A 15,430-nucleotide genomic window follows, 5' to 3' on the forward strand; every position below is an offset into this window, starting at 1 on the left:
TGAAATCCGAAAAAAAAAATCCTTATACGCACAACAAAAAAAACATTAGAAAACAAATATTGGTGTAAATGAAATACTTCAAATAACATGTAATTAATTTACTATTTTATCAACTTCCTTAAATTGGATGGGATTTTATTTTTTAACGAGTCGAAGAACATCACTTGATCTTCCAAAGATCGAAGAAAACAAGCATCCAATGATCAATTAAATTGTACGGCATCAAAACTAATTGTCATGGTTTTACATTTCTAACAATTTCGCCGATTTGTTTGAGTCGTTTGGACAAATGGGCCTCGTCGTTGTTGGTTTGGAGGTAGCAACTCGAATCCGCTTCTACAAAACACATCACTTCACTCCGCTTATTTTTGTCTAATATGGATTGTAGATAACTACGATGATACTTGCACAAGATTTGAAATTGATTGAATCCCATGTAAACTGTGATGCATGACACGCCAATTTCCTCGTATCTAAGGAATTCTCTAACATCTTCAAACGTCACCGGAATAGGCACTACGACGATACTTGCACAAAATTTGACATTGATTGAATCCCATTTTCGGTAACATTATTCGGTCGGCATGTTGTGCGAGCAATCGAAGCTTTGGATTAATCAAATTGTATGAAATCTTGTTATCGTCTTCGGCTTTAGGTTCACTATCTCCACCGACCTTCAATACCTGTGTGACCACTGGGCCGCGACTCTCTTTTGCAATTTCGGTTTCTACTAATCTCTTTGGCCACTTAACGAACCCCCCTACAACTTCTTCGAAAGTCTTGGCGTCATCGGTGGGAATCGGAAAAAAAAAAAGCTTTCTTAATCAAAGCTGCGCAACGCTCACTCGTACGTTTGCATCCTCTAAAGATGAGAAATGAACGGATTCGGCTTTCATGTACGCTAGCCCATTTGCTACATGAACCGTTTCTCCATTCGCAAAATCATCAAAGAAGATAAGGCATTCGAGGCTTTCATCCGAATACGGTGTCACCGGAGGGGTCGGATTCGTTGAGCAACTTGCTCAAAGACTATCGAGTTTGTCGAATATTAGAGGATCGACACGCGAACGCTCTACGACACCAACATTGAGATCCACGGCAACGTCATGATGAGATTGTTTATCTAATAAATTCACTAATTTTATTAAAAAAAAAATAGTATAAAAATATTTAACTTTATTACTTGTATTAAAAATTCAAAATTACTTCGACAACTCATCACCCTCCTTATTCATTGGTTGATTTTTTTCATCAAATATTACGTTTATTTTCCTACCAAGAGTTTCACACTTATTAGCCTTGGGCATAAGAGTATTTTTACTTTTCCTGGGACCATCGATATTGGTGGATCTCTGTTTACTGCTAACGGTACTAGTGGAGGTAGTAGACATAATCTATGAAAAAACAAATCAACACAAACTCAAACCGAAATTCAATCTAATATTCCAACACAACTTAAACCGAAATACAATTTCAATTCAAAACAATTCAAACACAAACTCAAACCGAAATTCGATATAATATTTCAACAATAACTCAAACCGAAATTCAATCTAATATTCCAACACAAACTCAAACCGAAATTCAATTTCAATTCAAAACAATTTCCACACAACCTCAAACCGAAATTCAATCTAATATTCTAACTCAATTCCAATTCATATTCAATGTAATTAAATATTCTAACTCAAATCCAACATTAATTTAGACACAAATACACAATTCTAAGCTAATTTCAACATAAAAATACGAATTAAATAAAAAACACAATTATCTGGAGTGAAGACGACGAGCACGGCGCGTGGGAGTCAATGGATGTGTCAGAGATGTATGTTGTTGTCGGAGGCAAGGTTTGTGGGTTTGTGTGAAGAGTGGGTGGGTGGGAATGTTTGGTGGGTTTGTGAAGAGTAGGTTTGGTGGGTTTGGAAGAAGGGGGCGGAGGAAGAAGAAGAGAAATGGGAGAGTGAGGGTGGAAGAGGAAGAAGAAGAGAGAGGGGAGAGGGAGGGTGGAGGAGGAGGAAGAAGAAGAAAGAATGGAGAGGGAGGGCGGCGGAGGAAGAAGAAGAAGAAGAGAAAGGGGAGAGTGAGGGAGGCGGAGGAAGAAGAAGAGAGAGGCGAGAGGGAGGGCGGCAAAGGAAGAAGAAGAGAGAAGGGAGAGGGAGGGTGGCCGAGTAAGAAGAAGAGAGGGGGGAGAGTGAGGGCGGTGGAGGAAGAAGAAGAGAGAGGGGAGAAGGAGGGCAGCGGAGGAAGAAGAAGAGAGAAGTGAGAGGGAGGGCGGCGGAGGAAGAAGAAGAGAGAGGCGAATGAGGGCGGCGACGGCGGCAAAGGAATAAGGAGAGGCGGCAATAAGGGTTGGAGAGAGAGAGAGAGAGAAGACGAAAATTCTGAAATTTTTGAAAAAAAAATCGAGAGGGAAAGCTTATGAGTGTACCAGTCTGCGATATTTCGCCGCATCGAACGTGGTACGTCGCCGTGTCGAACTGTGTTCCACAACGGGACAACCCGTCCCGTTGTGCATGATTCACCGCGGCCACGCATGTCGTTCGCCGCGGAGAGATGGGTTCGCCGCGGCTAACATAAGGCATATCCGTGGCGAGATTCTTCCCTAGAAATCCAGAGACTCTGTAAGTCGTTCGCCGCAACTACGCATATAGTTGGCCGCGGCGAACATATTTCGTCGTAGCCAATATAAACGGTGGCCGCGGCGAGTTTCTTTCCTAGAAATCCAGAGACTCTGAAATTATTTCACCGCGGCCACGTGTATGTTTGGCCAAATTGAAATTATCTCGCCGCGGCCAAAGTAAAGCTTGGCCACGATGAGATTCTTTCCCATATTTTTACAACGGAACAGTTGTCCCGTTGTGCAATATTTCTCCGCAGTCAGGTATATATTTGGCCGAGCGAAAGTTTGCGAACTGGTTCTATAAATTAAAATTTCTCGTCATTTTCACGTTTTTATCTCAAAACCTAACTCGGAAAAGCACTCCAAACACAATTCTGACTCGTTCTGTGCCATCCTTGGTTACCATTCTCAACTCCATGTCCAAGTCTTATTAGTTATTCTCTCCTACTTGCTTTGAATATGCTTCTCTAGTATAATATGATAATTAGAATGGGTATTTGTTGTAAAATCTAGGGTTTTCTATCATTGAAGATGAAAAAATGGATGTGGGAGAATAGATTAAATGAGATATATCGAGGAGGTGTAGATGAGTTTTGTAAATTCGCTAGAGAGAATATGGAGGACATGAAATCATAGGCATTTTTCGCTTGATGTTGTTCGAACTCATTTGTTTGTGTACAGAATAATGACCTCATATCAAAGATGGTATTACCATGGTGAGGTTTTTCATTCAATGATAAACAATAGCAACGATGATATGGAAGATGATGTTGATGATATGCCCGGGATGATTAATGATTTAGAAGACGATTTTTTTGACCGGCCGTAGTTTTTTTAGTCGATGATGATGGATGCGGAGACCCCATTATACGAAGGGTGTACAAGCTTTTTGAAGTTGTCGTTTTTAGTCACATTGTTCGATTTTGAAGGCGTCGGGTGGTTGGACAAACACTAGCTTTATAAAATTGTTGGAAACGCTTAAATAAGCCTTTCCGAAAGGCAATAAAGTTTCTTTAAGTATGTACGAGGCAAAGAAAACTTTGGGCACATTAGGTATGAAGTACAAGAAGTTTCATGCATGCCCGAATGATTATGTTCTATACAGACACGAGCATGAAAATTTAGATGAATGTTCGACTTGCAAAGAGTCGAGGTGGAAGAAGGGTAAAATGCCACATGACGGGGTCAAAGGAGTTCCAGTTAAGGTATGTATTCACTACTCGATTATCAAATACATATATAGCATAGTGTTTCTTATTATTTTTTTTAATGATTACAGTCATGGAACATTCCTCCAATTCCACACTTCCGAAGAATGTTTAAAAGTGCCAAACACGCGAAGAACATGGTTTGGCACTCCGAAAAATGTGTCAATGCTGGTGTTCACAGACATCCAGCCGATGTTGGCCAATGGAAATCCTTTGATTTGTAGTATAAGGATTTCAGTGTTAATCCCTTCGTCTTGGTTCAGCCACTGATGGTATAAACCCGTTTAGCATGATGATGATGATGATATTTCTCATTTACTTCGTTCGGATATCAATCCAATTTTTGTGTGAAAACCAAAAAACTATATGTATTTTATGATTCAGATTATGATACATTCATGTTTTCTTCTATGGTATATATTTTGTAAGATTTTTTTTTTTTGTATATGTTATTGATAAACACTAATCTGGAACATATTTCACTGCGGCCAACAATGATGTTGGCTGCGGCCAATTATACAAACGGTCGTGGCCAAGATATCTGGTGGCGGCCAAATAGTTTGGCCGCGGCCAACATTAAACGTCGTCGCGGCGAGATGAGTTCCAGAGTCCACATATTTATGGGAACTCATCTAGCCGCGACCAAGTATATATTTGGCCGCGGTCAAATAGTTTGGCCACGATAAACTATATACGTCATCGCACCGAAAATGAGTTTCAGAGTCAACATATTTCTGGGAACTCATCTCGCCGCGGCCACGTATATATTTGGCCACGGTCAAACTATTTGGCCGCGACCAAAAATCTACTTGGCTGCGGCGATATGAGTTCCAGAGTCAACGTATTTGTAGGAACTCATCTCACCGCGGCCACGTACATTGTTGTCCGCGGTAGAATTATTTGGCCGAGGCCAAATATATAGCTGGCCGCGGGGAAATGAGTAACACAGTCAACATATTTCTATGAACTCAACTCGCCGCGGCCACGTATATTGTTGGCCGTGGCAAAACTATTTGGCCACGGTGAACTATATACTTGGTCGCGGCGAGAGGTACTGATTTCTGAGATATTTTACTACAAACACACTAGTTATCCTGTTTTTCTTAAATAACATCAAACACAATCAATACATATATTTCAAGTACTCAATCATCCATAACACTCAATCAAATACTAATTCAAATAACCATAACAATCTCAAACACAAAATAAAAACTGAAACGAGTACAAACAATCTCATAAAACACATAAAAGCATAAATATTTAAGTCTCACACATATTAAAAAAAACTTGAAAACAAATATTAAACTTAGAAGGGTTCAAAAAACACATTAAAAAAAGTTTACTCGTTGCCGTCATTGTTATTCCCAGGTTGTTGTGGTGGTGGTGGTCCCGGGTACTGAGGAGTACCATATGCGGTGTTCATTGCGGTGTTTGGGCCGGATAGTATATGTATTGAGGATATGGAGGGAACTGTAATTGATTCTCCTGGTTGGTGTCCCACCAACCTATGACGTCGTTTAATCCCTCGAAAGTCGCGGCGTCATATTCTCCTTGTTGGTGCATGTAGTCTTGGGTGTGTTGATACCCGCTGACGAGATAGTGGTTACACCGAGCAATGTAGTCTTGGGTGACGGGATCATACCCCGGAGGTGGTTGTAAGCACAACAGTGGCTCGTTGAGTGACGGTTCGTCCACCTCTTCTTCATCCTCTTCCTCCTCTTCCGGCTCTTTTACTATGTATCTCTCGATCGTCTTGTCATTAATAGGCGCCGCAAACTTCTTCGTTGTGTCGTGTTTTGAGCCTCCAAAACCGGTATTCAGACACAAGTCGTAGATGATTGACGAACACGGCAACCCATTTTTGATATTCTTGTAGTCGATTCTCTTCATCCAATTGTAGATGAATCGATCGACGTTGATGGTTTTTCCACAAATGACACAAAACAGAAGATGGACATGTTCCTCGTCGAGACGGGTGAACTGCTTTATTGGAAAGAGACGAGAGAAAATGAAATGAATCCACATTTTCGCGAGCCTGTAAAATAAACACCGTTATATTGAAAACATGCAATAGGCAATAATACACACATAAAAGAAGAAAAGTTTAACCTCGTCAATGATTTTCAGAAAAGCTTTCTAACTCCTCTGTCCATTACCTAATTCTCTCCAAGAGTAGTCAACAAACTCAACATTTCGTCGAGGTTAGGATCTCTCAACCATTGTCGGTAACCCTCGTTCTCGAAATCGATGTCCAGAGTTCCTAGCAACACGTTGATGGCTCCGACACTACAGTCGACATCTACACGCGAGCTGTCACCACATCATCCACTTGATCCAGTAAGTTTGCGTAGAATTCATACATGAGAGTGACGTTTTCTATGTGCTCGGGTGTGGCACAAAATTTTCCCCACGAGAAACCTTCGATGGTGTTGTGGATTTGATCCCTTATAGGCGTGCTTGGGCTCACCTTCAACCATCGTTCAAAGATCGGACTTCGTTGAACGAGAATGTCATATCGATCTTCCGCGACCTTACTAGTGAATATCCAACTATTATAGTTTACTTCGGGTTCGGGTTCGGATAGACGAGGCCTCTTACTTTTTTTAGTGGGGGCCTAGAAGAGCTAGGGGGCAGCTTCTTTGTAATCGGCGGGGGTTTTTTATCGGCCCATTTTCTAATTAAACAAATGAATCCAAACTCCAATTAAGTTATTCGTACTTATTCCATGTACCCAGTTAGATCTTAAATTTCGGGACGAAATTTCTCTAAGGAGGGGAGAACTATGGCGACTAAAAGTTTTAAGATTAATCTTGTAAATTAAGTTAATCAAAGGACGAGAAAATTATGTAAATTAATTTTCAAAGAAATTATTTCCAGTATTCATGGGTTTGGACTAATAAGTTTATCGAATTAATTTGAATATATTAAGGCAAGGAGAAACCTCGGAATGGGATAAAGGATTTATCGAGTTCGTTTCGAATAATAAATTATTTTCCGAGGAGTTATTCCGGAATTTAATTTAAGAAAATAAATTCTCAAGGACGAGAATTATTTCCGGGAAACCTTGAATATATTTGAATTATTCGAGAACGAACGAGAATTTTCTCGGTTCAAGTCATTTAATTAAAGGCTCGATCGGTTATGGTTGAAGTCACAAAATTTTGTGACAAGGACGTAATTGTTATCTTTTCTGGACTCAATTGAAATAAAAAGCTTGAGTTGGAGGTTAGTTTAGAAAGGTGGAAGTTAGGAGGGATTTAATAGCAAAATCCGAAAAAAAAAAAAATTTCCACACTTCTTTTTTTTCTTTTCTTATCCCTCTTCCTTTCTTTCTTCTTCTTCCACGTTTTCTTTCTCTTCCTTCTTCCTCTCCATTTCTCCCGTGCGTTACCTGCAAAAGAAACAAGAGAAAAAAAAAAAATTCAATCACAAGATTTAAGCACTCCGGCCGATCATCACCACTACATCTCCTTCCTCATCTTTCTCTCTTCTTCTTCATCTTCGGTCACGCGCGCCATCAATCGAGCTCCATCTCGCCGCGAGCCACCAAGGACCGACGCCGAGGAAAATACACCGGGAAAGAGAGAGAGAGAGAGAGCACCAAAGAAGCCGAATCTCACAAGAATTAGGTGAGAATCTCTCTTCCCCGGAATGAATTTTGAAAGCCTAGGTTGAGATTCAAAATTTGGGATTCTTGTTTGTCTTGCTTGATTCCGGGAAATTGATTGGCTTGAGAGGTTATTTGAACTTTTTGGTGATGTTTAGAACTCGGATTGTAGATTGAGATCCTTGATTTGGATTTTTTTCCTTGAATTTTTTTTGGCCGAAAATTAACAGTTAGGGTTTGTTCATGTGGGAATTTGGGGGATTTTTATTTGGACGTGCTTGGGTGATTCTTGGATTGATGGTATGTTTGAGATTATTTGTAAGATGAATTAATTTCGGATTTTTGGATATTTGTTGTTGAAATTCTTGTCTTTGGCCGTGTAAGTATTGGCTTGGCCGTGTGAATTTCTGCTGACCGTGTGAATTTGGTTTGGGTATTTTGATTCTGAAATTGTGAGTTTGCTTGGTTGTGATTATTTTCGAGTTTTTGGACGAATTTACTATGGTTTTGAATTTTTTTTGGCAAGTTGGTTTGGATTTTTAGGATTTTGGCTGTGAATTAGAAGTGGCCGTGTGGTTGTGGTTTTGAAATCCAATCTTGAGCTGTTAATGATTTGAATATGGTTGGTGTGGATTCGGGGTCGGAAATTTTAGGTTCATGATGTTTCGATTTATGACTTATTAACGGTTTGTTTGGTCTTCATTTGAGAGCCTTGTCGTCGAGGGTCTAGGTTTATTTTAGGCGGGCTACGCAGAGCCCAAACCAGCGGCTGGTCGGGACGGCGAAGACGTAACCGAAGAATGACTGAGCCGCCACGCAAGTGTCGACGAAGCGAGGCCGAACAAGACTGAGAGAACGTCGGGTGGATACGGCGTTTCAGTTTGGCTCGGAGACTCGCAAAATATTCGTTAGGGTCAACAAATTATTTATTTTACCATCTTGTAGTTTGCGACGTTAAGTCTTGTTTACAAATTATTTTAGATTAAGACGCCGGTATACTTTAATTTTAAATCGTTCCGAGTACGTTTATTTTCTAGGTCGAGTTTGAATGTAAATCAAAAAGAAAGAAAAAAATAAGTAATAATGAATGAACTTATTTTTTTCACGAAACTCGTTTATGAGTTCAGAAATTAAATCTCGACTTCAATTTAACGTTTAGTTTCTCAATTGCTCAAGCATAGTGATAAGAGGATTCGGGTATTTCCTTGAAATTCAGGAAAGAAAACAAACGATATTTGTTTCGCTAGGAATTATTTTCTAGTTTCATTTTGGATTAAATGAAGTTAGATTTATTCAAGGAAGAACAAGCTTGCTTATTAGAGTCATTTCTCGGTTTTGAGAATTATCGTTGTTTCTCGTTCGAGTTTACACTTTCTCATATCGTTTGAATTTTTATTCCGAGGAATTGATTTCCTTATAATGGATATGTCTTTGGGTTCTACGATTTATAAATCGTACGTTAGAGTTCGAGTATTATGGATGACTCGTAGAATTCTGATTCAGGATCGGTTTGATTTACCGTGATAGGATTCAAGACTGAAAGTCGTTTAGAGGGTTCACGGAGTAAGTGAACGTCTGGATTCTCGGTATTAGTGAACGTTCAGGTTCACAGGACGAGCGACATAGACGCTTACTCTCGAGGTAGGTTATTATAACCCGTCTCTCCTGATTTTATGTTTTGGCCTCAAGTATATATTATTTTCGAAATGAAAATGTTTGTGAACGTGCCACGAGAACCTAGAACCGTTTTAAGAAAATGTGGCGGAACTTCAACTCGGGATATCCGATTATGAAGTTAAGAATATATTTGATATTATACATATACCCGGTATTTACGAAAGAAATATTTCGTATATCCTGGATAAACCGGTTTCACACACACATGTATACGGTGCGGAGAGTGCACCTTGCTCTGATCAGAGGACTGCCACGGGTTAAGTTGGCAGGCGGCTCAGGAGATAGTACACGTTTAGAAGTATCTAGAGATACATTTAAATTTATGTCATTTACATTTCTACAATTTACATTTCTGCAAGGTATACTTGTACATGTATGGTGATTTACACGTGACAAGTATATTATTATTATAATGTAAGTATTATTTTCGAAAATCTTTTTCAAAATCAAACCATTATTATAGCACCTACTGAGCCTCAGGCTCACCCCTATTTCCTCAAATTTTTCTTATAATCAGGATGTGAGGAGGAAAGGGTTAGGAAGAGCTCGGGATTAAGTGTGGTCGAGAGTTTGAAGGTTTTCGCTAGATAGACTATCAAGTATTGAAGGTTTGTTTTAGTTTCGTTTTCTTTCTTTTATCTTTGGACTTGTAAAGTAATTAACTGAGTATGCACCGTGGGATAGTTATGTAAAGTTTATTACTGTTTGATTATATTTTAATCACACCCCACTTTTCCCGGGGCGGGACATTATACCCAAAATCATAATCTACAAAATCAAATCCAAAACAAAAAATCCTAATTTCGGCCAAATCTACAATCCAATACCATAAACTACAACCAAAATCCTAAATTAGTTTTGAAATCACACAAAACATTCATGACATTTAAGATTTTGATATGAAATTGAGTTACAAACATACCTCAAGGTCGGTGGGAGAAAAAGCAAGGGAGGCTAGACCGAGAGAAAGAAAGAGATGGCGACGAGAACTGGCTTCGGCAAGGAGGCGCGGCGAGATTTGGCGTCGGCGAGAAGGCGGCGAAGTTTCAAGGTAGGTTTAGGAGAGGAAATTGCACAGAAACGGCCGAAATGAAGGTCTGAGGCAGGAGGAAGTGAAAAAAAAATGAAGAAAGAAACCGAAATGAGGCTTTTATATTGAAGACCTAAAATTGTTACGATATTTCGCCAAGGCGAGCGTAAGCCTTGGCCGCGGCTTAATGACCTTGTTTTTTAGTTTAAATACATATTTTCATAACGGGTTATTGTACCGTTGTGGAAAAGTTTGGCTGCGGCGAGATGATACCGTGGCCGCAGCGAGATTAAACAACAAGTCACTATCCCGTTGTTTAAATCTTAAATTTTCTTTGAATTCCACAACGGGGCAGTTGACCCGTTGTGGAATCATCACAATTCCACAACGAGACAACTGTCCCGTTGTGGAAACATGATGATTCTACAACGGGACAATAGACCTATTGTGGAATCATCGAGATTCCGCAACGGGACTATTGACATGTTGTGGAAACATCATAATTCCACAATGGGACAGCATTCCGTTGTGAAATTTGCGTTGTGAAATCTAACATTTGTAGTAGTGCATATAGCATAACAAAAACCTAATTTTCAAATTCAGTTTCCAAAAACAAGTAATCAATATTCGAACCTGGAAAATTTGACTTTGGCGGTGAAAGTATTCGTGGAGAGACTTTGAATTTTCACATGTGTTTACTTCATCCTTCGATTTCGATCGGAGAGTGAAGACAAGGAGCCGAGAACACGGATTTTGGCTAGAGATTCATCGCAGTTCTACTTTGACCTTCGATTTCGAATGCCGAGTGAAGACAAGAGCGGAGAACACGGTTTTGGACTGGAAAATCTTCGCCATTCAACATGGATCTTCGATTTCGAACGGCGATTTCGACTCAGAACGCTCAACTTCGGATTTGGAGGGAGAATCTTCGCTCTTCTTCACGAGTGTTTCGTAGAACGATTTTTGGTTGTTTTAGTAAGGGTATTTTAGTCCAATAATAGGTAAAAGTGACTTACTTGCAACACGTTATTTGGAGGTGACATAGCTGCAATTTTGTCCATATGAAATTACTTTTGTGCAAATCACTCGCAATTTGACCCGTTACTCGCGTTCCGGCCCGTTACCCGATATTATGGATCGGATAATACCCGTTCTTTTTGGGTAATTGAGTAAACAAGTAATACCCGTTTAGGTTTTAACATGTCCGGGTACGGATAATGGAATTGTCATCATGTACCCGGGACCCGACCCGTTAACTATTAAATATTTTAAAATATAATAAACCATTATATGTTTACCTAATTAGATGACCTAATTTGCAATGAAGACTTTTTTTGTTTTTTTTTATTTTAATGTTCTTTTATATTATAGTAGCATTTTGATATTTTTCAACTAAATTTTATTATTTTAAAACTTTATATTGTTGATGATTTCTATTTTGTAAACGGGTAAGCGGGTCTACCCGACCCGCTCCCCTTTTTTTAAACCGGATAAACGGGTAACGGGACCAATATTTTTAACCCGCTTACCTGGCGGGTATCTCCGTTACCCGGCCCGTCTCAAAACTCGGGTAAACGGGTAAAAAGTTATAGCGGGTACGGGTAACGGAATAGGTGTACACGGCCTTGCCCGTACCCGTTGCCATTTCTATCAAACGCTTGATTTTATGAGATAATAACGTATCGAATGCAGTGATATAATTTGTTGAAGATTTTGTTTTTGCATTATTCTACATCGAATATCTTTATTCGGGCTATGTTTGGCTCAGCTTATTAAGCTTGATTTTAGTTTTTTTTCTAAAAGTTAAATCATATTCAAGTGTTTGGTAAAATTGTTTTTTCTAAAAGCTAAAAAGTGTTTTGGAATATTTTAACTAAAAAAACTAAAAGCTACAATTTGTAGCTATTTTAGAACAGTTTACCAAACACTCATCTTTTTTTTTTTAAAACAACAGTTTTTTCGTACAGCTATTTTAAAATCATTTTTTTAAAAAACAAAATTATGTCAAACGAAGTCTCGATTTACATGAGGAAACCCTAGTGACTACATCCATCACGAGTGACTCACCTATGTGAAAGAAGATATTATATCCATACACTTTTTTTTTACGCATTGTACGATTTTCGTGCTTAAAAGTTTGTGAAAGATTTGGTTATGTGCGCGTGTTTTAAGTCTATGGCTTACCACTTATTTGTGGGAGACAAACATCAAGTTGATTACAGACGAAACATCGTTATTTCGATTCCTACTTGGTATTGCATTCCTTTACTAATTGGTGATAATTTCATTGTAATTGGGAACCCACGGCGTTTTTCAATATTTCTAGGGAGATCCAACTAAAAAAGAAAAATAAATTTGGTTTGGTTTTATAAATATTTGAAATTCTTACACGACATGGGCCATGGGCCACGTGATCGTAATCATCAATGTCTCGGGGCAGATCGAAGTTGACCACGTGGGCCACGTGAGGGATATCGAGCCCGCGAGAAGCCACTGCCGTGGCCACCAGAATTGGAGTCTCTCCACTCTTGAAAGACCTCAAAGCTGGCTCTCGCTCCTTGAAATGTTAAAAACTATGTCAATCAATTTTATGTCATATTCTAGTCTAGTTTCGATTCGTGAGTGAACCCCGGAAATGTGCAACGTAAAAAGCTATAGCGGACTGTGAAGTCAATCATACATAAATGTGTAACTTTAACAAAGAGACTGAAGCCAGGTAAAATAATTTCCAGCTAGTACACATAAAAAATTCCTAAAATTGGCATAATTTTTTTTCTCAGAATTTTGCTGTCTGCAAAGCAAGTCAATCACTTTTCATTTACAAGAAGTGGCTTATATCCTAGAGACGAATTACCGACATCTAGTATTGGGGGATCATATGATTTTTATCACACATTAACGATTGAGATTGAGAGACAGAATGGAAATTGCAACAGTGTAGTAATAATAAATAAATAAAAGATTAGAATAAACTAACCATTTGGACTTTATCTCGGGAAAGCCATTCTGCCACAGACAGTACTCTAACGCGTCTGCTCCTTTTTTTGGTCTCGACGAACACCAATGTTAAAGCGAGCTGCGTTTAGACAATACCCACTTTCAACTTTGAGAAACCAGCAAAAAAAGAGTAGAGGAATTAAAGACCTCAAAGCTCGCTCTCGCTCCTTGAAACGTTAAAAACTATGTCAGTCAATTATAATATCCTAGAGAAGTAGGTTATATCCTAGAGACGAAGTACCGACATTAACGATTAGAAGATAAACTAACAGTTATCAACCTGTAACCTCGGGCAAACTGTTAGTTTACGAGTATCTTCCAAACTATAGACGAAGTATTTCATATGAAGGACGCCCTTCACTCGTCAGTTAGAGCCTTATCTTCATCATCTATCTTCACTTTGATCACCTCCAGCTCAGAAATGATGCCATTGAGAACACTCAGATAATCCGAGATTTTTGTACCTTGCTCCATTCGCAGTGTGTGAAATTGCTCTTTCAGGTATAGCCGATTTGAGATGCCCTTCATCTGATACAAAAGCTTCTCCCAGAGCTCATTTGCCGTTGATATTCCGTGCACATTTGCCATAACATTCTTCGACAAACACAGTCGTATTGCGCTCGTATCCCTCAAATCCATCTCCTCCCAATCGTCATCACTCATGCTTGACTTCTTAGTACCTTTGTCGGAAATATCCCCTGCCACTGTTGGACCACCATCACCGCACCACCACCAGGTCTTCCCTTCAACGCCTTGTATAACCCTGATTGTATCAGCACATAATTGACTTGGACTTGCCACAGGCCAAAGTTGATCTTTCCGTCAAATTTCTCCACTTCAAACTTCACTGGACTCATGAAATTCATCATTCCTTTTTACACTCCTTGTTTGTATGCCCAACTAATGACCAAGCTGCACTTTCCACAAGCCACACTCCGTACTTTCCACAAGCCACACTCCGTACTTTCTACAAGCCGCACTCCGTTTCAAAAATTCTTTTCTGATGTGGAAGATCGGGCAATGCCACAAACACCATACTCGAAAGTTAAAGAAACTGCAAACCTAGTGCTCTGATACCAGTTGTTGGGCGAGCGGAAGCCTTCCCACCACTACGTAAAGACGAAAATAATACGAGAAATTAAAAGAATAACAACAATAAAGAATAACACAAGAATTTACGTGCAAAACTCCAAAACTAGAGAAAAACCATGGCCCACCAGAAAGAAACTCCACAATGCGAAAAATTGTTACAATCACACAGTTTTCCCTCCCCGACCCCAATTATAAAAACACTCTCTCAAAGCTTTAGATTACTCACACCTCTCTCCCAAATCCTCCCAAGAAAATTATAAGAAAGGAATTTAACTAGAGCTAGTACACTCGGCTTAAAGTATTTCTAACTGGGATGTTTAGAATACACCCTATGTTCCCCCTTTTATATACCTTTGGATCTCACAAAGTTACTCTTCCTTTCCCATGTGAGACTTTTCCACTTCTATTATTTTGGCAAAAACTTAACACCCAGCGCATAAAAGGACCCACCGACAATGGCAGTTTTCGTGGCACATTTGTGATTTTGTAAGGTGTAAATAGGTTATAAAATTAGTGGCAGCTTTGTAATTCGTTATATTTAAAAGGTTAATATGTTTTAATGATACTTTTGTGATTTTCTAAGTCAGTAGCATTTTTGTAATTTTTGAAGTAAAAGAATATTGTAACATACAATAATATTTCAATATATAAAATGTAAAAAGATAAATAACCAAAATGGATGCGATAAAGTCCTAGCCAAAGATAACCCAACAAAGCTCGGGAAAGGGCTTTTGATGCGACAAGCCAAACTGCTCGCCATACATGTTCTCATGGAATAGTAATGGATGCGGCAAGTTGCATCCAAACAGCTACGAACTAAAAGATGCAACTTTTGTCGCATCCAAAGTTACTATTCATCTTAGTAGGTTAGAAGATTTAAAGAGTTTAAACTAACTTACTATTTATGTGATCGACAATATATTTTTATTGTCTTCAGTTGCCATAGTTCCGATATAATTTCTCTTACGTGTGTGATAAAATTTGTGTTGGCATCCCCAAGTTTGAGCCATGACTCTCGGCTTGCCATTTTGACATTTTTTTACCAATCTCTCTACTTTTTACATTGAATAAAGACTTGTTTATCCAAGCTCTAATTGGCCTTGACAATCTTCTGATATGGCACGAGCCTCGTAGACGCAAAAAGGCATTCTCCCACAATTGTCATTCATGAAGCACTCTGGTTAGCCCTGACA

This window comes from Urtica dioica, chromosome 12, assembly GCF_054948205.1.
Source record: "Urtica dioica subsp. dioica isolate 48M chromosome 12, U.dioica_male_clone48M_v1_H2, whole genome shotgun sequence".
Taxonomy (NCBI): domain Eukaryota; kingdom Viridiplantae; phylum Streptophyta; class Magnoliopsida; order Rosales; family Urticaceae; genus Urtica; species Urtica dioica.